Below are 7959 nucleotides of genomic sequence, written 5' to 3'. Positions count from 1 at the left end.
TGGGTTGACCAGAATATAAGGAACCCCAGAATAAATTGGATCTTAAGCAAAAGAGTTGTCCTCTACTTGCAAGATGAGGACATCTCGCACTTTTTAAGTGGGGTAGAATGTAAGATTCCTCCCCCAGCCTTCGAGGTATACAGGAGTAAGAATCTCCCTTTCTGATCTTAAAATTATTCCCTCTCTAAAATAAAAGAAAGATTCTGTTTAAAAAGGGAAGACACTTTCCCCAGAATACCTTATCAGGAACCCACCTGTTTTAAGGATTCAGAACAATGAGTTCAGAAGTGAGAACCGGTGTTTCTGATGCCAAGGTTTTGGTCATCAGTTAAAAGACTGCCCGACTCCTACCATGAAAAGGGCACAGGGAAGTCTAGAACCCAAATTCAGAGACCAATTCCTTCATACCAATCTAATCAGGGTCCGTCTCGGACAAGATTGCTTAAACTATGTCCAACCCATTGATTAGGGTCGAGATGACCAGTCAAATGCTTGGCAACTTAGAGCAATAAATGCAGGCAATTCATAAAGATATAAATGCTGCCCAGGATCGACAGAGACAATATACAGATAAGAAGAGGACAGTCAAAGAATTTAAAGAAGTAGTTATAGTCTTCATTTGAATACAGACCAAAAGAATTTCTTTATCTCTAGGGGAGTATAAGTAGTTATCCCCCAGATATTGTGGACCAAAGAAAGTAGGTGACTTAGCCTACGAACTTCTTTTATCTCTTCATCTCAAAGTTCTTAATGCCTTCTATAGAAAAATGTGCCAAACCCAAATCATGGAAAGACGGTAAAACTTCAGTGGCAAGATATCGTTGGCTTCTAGGTTACGCTAACTCCTTCCTTTATATAAGTCGTAACTTTTACTTATCGCTCAAAGTAATCTTACTTCCATCGATCTCCCTTCTTCTTAATCTCCTTCATGGCTTGGCAACAAGAATTAGTTTTATCCATGATGATTTCTCACCTTCAAGACGCAAGCGAGTCTGTGAAGAAGGATTTTATAGAGCAGTATGAGCGCTCACTTTTTCCTCACCTAGGAACTTCTGTAGCTCAGACCAAATGGCGGACCTATCAAGACATAACTAGGGTAACACCCTGGGGTCACCAGCACTTTCGTAATAATGTTCGCTTGGCCATGGTTATTGAAGCTTTGGGTTTGGGTCCCCGATACTACTGCGTCATGAGATCAAGGCATCTTGGGTTTTCTGAGCGAGTCTTCTTACTAGCGTGTTTTCTTCCTCATCAGAAGATATGTCTTTACCCCGTTTTTGGCTTGCCTCTCAGAGGTCCTTTTGTTAGATCACCTCATACCACTGAGATAGGTGCGGCAATAACCAACAGAATTATTCCCATAGATGAGTTACCTTATACGTGCGCAGCTTGTGAGTGCTGCGTTTGTGATCATATGATGGACGGGCTTATGGAAGTGTAAAGAGTTCTTCTATCTTTACTGTATATGTTCCAAGAATGAATAAAGTTTAAATCTTGTTCTTGTCTTGACCCTTACTCTCTTTGAGACTTTTTTAATTGGTGGTTAATCTTAATTAAAAATTTTCTCTCAGTCTCATACTTATGCATCTTGCGAAATTACCCCCAGTTTGCGAGATGAGGGCATCTCGCGTTTTTCAAGTGGAAGAGAATGTAAGATTCCTCCCCAGCCTCTCAAAATGTCCAGCATCTTCCCCTGTAATCAATCCTTCTTCAGAAATATAAAAGACTTGTTTCTAACCGTTTAACCTAGAGAGAGAAAATATTCTAGAGAGAGAATATTCAGATTTTTAATATTTTTGGATAGAAAATTATCTCATCTTATTAAAATAAGTTTTCCTGAAACAGAAATTCAAAAAGAACTTTCCAATGTGCAATTGGAATTAATTGGAAATGGGTATAAAGGACCCTAGCCTAAGGGTCTAGATTTTCAGAAATTTTTGGATTATGGTCCAATTAAGGTTCCTATGGGCCAATAGCATCAATCCATGTGTAGGGAGGAGATAAATCCAATTTGTAAAAGAAGATACCCAAAAATGAGTAAATGCTCACATAAGATGAAGAGTTCAAAATGTACAAGGTTTATTAGTAAAAAACTATGAGCAATATTAAAAATATGAGGTATTTTGGTTATCCAAAAATGAGTAAATGCTCACATAAGATGAAGAGTTGAAAATGTACAAGGTTTATTAGTAAAAAACTATGAGCAATATTAAAAATATGAGATATTTTGGGTATAATGATTCCATTTTGACACATATGTAAGGAAGGGGAGTTCTTTAAAGGAGGTGCATATTTCACATAAGATGAAGAGTTGAAAATGTACAAGGTCTATTAGTAAAAAACTATGAGCAATATTAAAAATATGAGATATTTTGGATATAATGATTCCATTTTGACACATATATAAGGAAGGGGAATTCTTTAAAGGAGGTGCATATTTCACATGCCTGAATGAGTTTTAAACTCATAAAAATTGAGATATTTTATCTCTCCTCTCTCCTCATTCAAGTCTAGTTCCAAAAAGTTAGCTTAACTGACCTAAAAATGGTCAAATATTGACCAAGCTGATTTAGAAAATTCTAGAATCAGTTTGTTTGGTTAGGAGCTCAATTTTTCCTATAAATAGAAGCCTCCCCCTTGTTGAAAAATATATAGTGTTTATGCATCGTTACTCTACTCCACCTAAGTTAAGAACTATGAATTCATTAATAATTCACTAGTTTTTGGAGCTTCCCTCTTTCTTCAATCCCCATTGGTGGCTCCATCAACATACTTAACCAATTGATTGGTTGGGGGCCTCTACCGTGAACAAAGAATCAAGCAAATTGTAAGGTAAATGGTGAATTTTGATCTTTTCTATAATTCCTCAATGTTTCTCTCTTCTCAACCCCTCTCAATCTTGAGAAACTTAATTGGAATGGTTTTTGAATGCTATTGAAGTTAATTGATGAATGTTAGTGAAGAGTTACATAATTTGATGAATGCTATTGAAGTTAATTGATTAATGATAGTTAAGAATTACATAAATTTCCATTTATGCTTAATTCTAATGGTTTTTATGTAATTTCTCTCTCTCACTCAAGAAATAGTCATACTCATGACCCATTCTCAATCCAAATGAAGCTTTTCATAAAGCTTTTCCTTAATCCAAGATTAAGCTATGCTTGAGGCCAAATTAATGGCTTTTTTTCTATGCTTTTAGTTTATGTGTATTGATGATTCAATCCATTATGGATTATTGATCCAATTAAGGATCATTCTAATTATTTCTTAATGATAAGCTTTATCCCTTAGAAAAATTGAGATTTATCAGTCATAGCAGCGGAGCTATGGCAAAATTTTTATAAAAATTACGCATAAAATAATTTCATTCAAAGCATGAAAAGAGGACTTCCTACCATATTCTAGGAATTATCATCCTAGATTAATTGAAGATATTCATTGTAATCATAGAGAAATTGATTTTTATATTATGCATAATTGATTTTCATGCATAGAGGTATGCATAAAAGATGATTATTTTATTATAAAAGTGTTACTTTTAGCATAATTGAATTTCATGCATAGAGGTATGCATAAAAGATGATTATTTTATTACAAAAGTGTTACTTTTAACATAATTGAATTTCATGCATAGAGGTATGCATAAAAGATGATTATTTTATTACAAAAGTGTTACTTTTATCACAATTGAATTTCATGCATAGAAGTATGCATAAGAGTTTATTATTTTATTATAAAAGTGTTACTTTTATCATATTTGGATTTCATGCATAGAGGTATGCATAAAAGTTGATTATTTTATTATAAAAGTGTTACTTTTATCACAATTGAATTTCATGCATAGAAGTATGCATAAGAGTTGATTATTTTATTATAAAAGTGTTACTTTTATCATATTTGGATTTCATGCATAGAGATATGCATAAAAATTGATTATTTTATTATGATGTGGATGTATAGATGTGAATGTGGAATGTGGATGTGGATGTATGTATGTATGTGGATGTAGATGTGGATGTATAGATGTGAATGGGAATGTGGATGTGAATGTGGATGTATAGATGTGAATGGGAATGTGGATGTGGATGTATGTATGTATGTGGATGTGAATGTATGAATGAGGACGTGATAGTGGATGTATGCATGTGGATGTGGATGTATGGATGTGGATGTATGAATGTGGATATGGGATGTGGATGTGAAAATGGAGGTAAGCATGTAGATGTGGATGTATGGATGTGAATGTGGATGTGGATGTGGATGTATGGATGTGGATATGGATGTGTATGTATTATGAATGTGGATATGGGATGTGGATGTATAAATGAGGATGTAAAAATGGATGTATGCATGTAGATGTGGATGTATGGATGTGAATGTGAATGTGTATGTGAATTAATGTGTCGTCGATATGAGGAAATGGATGAGAATGAGTACACATTGAATGGAATGTGGAATAAGTAATGTGGACTAAGGAGGGATAATGTGGAAAGATGAGAGTTCGATATAGAAACTGTATTTTATGAACTGTTTGTAAATGAATGTTTTATGTCAAGAATACTGGGGAAGCATTTTGACCGTCTTGTAGATTAAGGTCAAGGAGACCTAACTGATAAAGTTGCAACTGCTGACGGAGAGTCAATGGAGGATGTCTCGCGTAGCAAGGTCGGCCGAGGTCTTGACCAGCCTCGGTTCGATTTAAATGGTGAGCTTCCGGTACGGTGGATTAGGGACCAAGGAAGCGGCCTATGAGTGAAGCGCTAGGTCACCTGCGAAGGATCCTAGAGGGTGCTGACCATACGGTGCTCGGGCTCTGGGTCGCCAAAGATACCCACACGTGCGTCGTGGAAGATATTGGAACAAGGAGTAAGAGTTGTTTTCCGAAACCGGGCATGGATCTGGTTGATTGACCTTGCTGGTCCTCAACGGATGAGTCCATGGCTCTTTTATATGGATCTGTGGGTTGATCTTGCTGATCTTCCACGGAGATTCCATTCTATTATATGAATATATTGCCGGTTACTATGAGCTAGGAACTATGGAAAAGGCCCTTGAGTGAACAGGTGGTGAGCGTTCTGGTTGCCAATGATGTCATAAGTACACCGATGAAAGAATGACTGGAATTAAGGATTCAACCAGAGACTTGAGGATTGTCATCAGTGACATAATGGTTTTATTAAAGGATTGTTTTAAAGCTAGTTGATGCTGAGAAAAAGGCAATTTCATATTGGGTGTGTAAGTGGTGTGACTAGTTTTATGTTTGCATGAACTTCCGGCTAGGGGGCCTTGGAACTCTTTTCCTTGGTACCCGGAACAAAACCTAACCAAATTCCAAATTGGATCCCATCACTACAGTGGTTGGGCGGTTGGCTAACCCATGGGATCGGATGGTGGACTGATGGATCCGTAAATGGAGATTTAATTTCTATTATTACGATAGATGAAGTAAATCCCGGATGGTAATTGTTCTATGGATAGGAATCAACGGCTGTGTCTCTTGATGGGAAAAAAAGCGTTGATCCCAATGATCCAAGTGCAAGTTTCTTCCTTTATCTGACCAAGTACCGTTAGAGGTGCAGTCGGATCAGTTTGATCAGTAATGATCTTGACTACGTTAGAGTAAAGAGTTATCCTGGTGGAATCGCCCGTGCTTTCCGGGTAAAGGAAGTTTTTTCGGTTTCGGTTTTGGACAAACCGACGGATTAGTCTCTTGTCCGGATATCCGTGGGCGAGGCCCCGAGTGTGAGACCCCTACCCGCGCACGATGTGCTACTTCTGCTGCTAGTACCCCGAATCCGTTGCGCGGTGGAGACCGGGATCTTACATGACATATCAACACTCCCCCTCAAGCTCAACTCCACCTCCAAGCATGTTACAGAATCTGACTCCAAGCATGCTACGGAATTTGCTGCACAGCTTCTGAGCTCCCAAGGCCTTGGTGAAAATGTCAGCAAAACCTGCTCCTCTGTGCTTACATACACGAGATCAATATCTCTTTTTAAGACCTTCTCTCTGATGAAGTAATAGTGGACCTTTATGTGTTTGGTCCGCACATGAAACACTGGGTTCCTGGCCAACTGTATGCTACTAAGGTTGTCAAAATAAATGACAACCTACCTATCCACATGCAGCCCCAAATCTCCAAGCAGCTTGTGTAACCAAGCTACCTCACATGATGCCATCTCGATGCACCCTTGTACTCTACCTCTATACTTGACAAGGCAACTGTTGGCTGCTTCTTGCTGCTCCACGTAATAGCACCACTCCAGTCTATAGCAGACCATAATCCATTGTGGACCTCACATAATGTAGTGTGCACCTCACACCATCCAAATGTAGTTTTTTTGACGAGGAACCTTTATAAATTGGCTCTCCAACCCAACTATGTAGTTCAAATGTAACCTGATGAGATGATCGTTATGTAGATTAAGCTACACTATCTTCCTGTATATAGTGGGATTCTCCAACATCTCACGTATATTGCACTCAGCTTGCCATTCTGATCCAGTGGTATAGAACTAGGCTTACAACCACCATACCATATTTGGACAATATGATAGCCATGCTCTCAGGCATCCTGAGATGACCTCAATGCCAAGAAAATATCTCAACTCACCCAAATCCTTCATGTCAAACTTCTTCTTGAGGAGACCCTTCACATGCTCAACTTCCTGCTCATTGTCACCCCCAACAATCAAATCATCCACATAAATGGTAATGATGACAATCCCCTTATATCACTCTTTTACATATAGAGTGAATGATTTGCATCTGCCATATGAAAGCTAATTGTGACAAGATACTCTGCAATTTTGTCATGCCATGCTCTCGATGCTAGTTTCACTCCATACAAGGATTTATGTAGCCTACACACAAAATCTGGGTGACTCAAATTATCATAACCAGGTGGTTGGTTAAAATACACTTGTTTTTGCAACTCACCGTGCAAGAATGAATTCTTTACATCCATCTAATGTAAGACCCAACCTTTTGATGTAGCCACTATATTTACAACTCTCAAATCATCATAACCAGGTGGTTGGTCCAAATACACTTATTTTTGCCATGCAAGAATGCATTCTTTAGATCCATCTGATGTAAGATCCAACCTTTTGATATAGCCACTGTAATTACAACTCTCACAGTTGCCATCTTGGCAACGTGGCTGAATGTCTCCTCATAATCAATGCCATAGGTTTGAGCATAACCGTCAACAACCAATCTAGCTTTGTACCTGCTACTACTAATGCTTCCATCTGAGTTGTTCTTCACTTTGTACACCCACTTACATCTAATGGCCTTTTTACCCTCAGACAAAGACACCAATTCCCTATCTTATTTGCATCCCATGTAGCCATTTCTTCATCCATGGTTGTATCCAAATTTTCATTCCCAACAGCATCCTCAAAACATGGGGTTCGACATCCTGCACAACCTTTGCCACCATGTATGCATAATGGTGAGATACAGAACCATCATACATCAATCTCTGAACAAGGTTTTTCACCCTATTTGACCTACATTGTCTTGGATCTGTTTTGTTGGTGTCCTTGCGAAACTGCCTTAGCCTTCCTTACACAACGTGTCCTGATAGTAGCTAGAATCCCAAACTCCTCGTTAAGGCTCTGCTACTATGAGCCACCAAACTCTCCATCAACAAATGAATGCCCTGCTGAAATGTCAAGCATACCACGGTCGGGGTTCATTAATCTTCTCTTTGCCTTTACGTGATGCACCTGTTGAATTTGTAGGACTAAGATTCTAACATAGCCTGCCACTCCATGGTCTATCAACAGACCCACTTCTAGAGGACTCTCTTGGTCCACTCAACGATTCAATTGTTGGCCTGCATTTTTTGCACCCACTTATTCTTGTGCATCAGCCCCAATTGAGTCTTTTACTCCAACATACCATCTGCTCATCTCATCAAATACAACATCCCTGCTCACCCTCATC

This window comes from Cibotium barometz, chromosome 52 (assembly GCF_041138505.1).
Source record: "Cibotium barometz isolate CiBa-2024 chromosome 52, ASM4113850v1, whole genome shotgun sequence".
Lineage (NCBI taxonomy): Eukaryota > Viridiplantae > Streptophyta > Polypodiopsida > Cyatheales > Cibotiaceae > Cibotium > Cibotium barometz.
Note: the sequence above shows the minus strand (reverse complement) of the source record.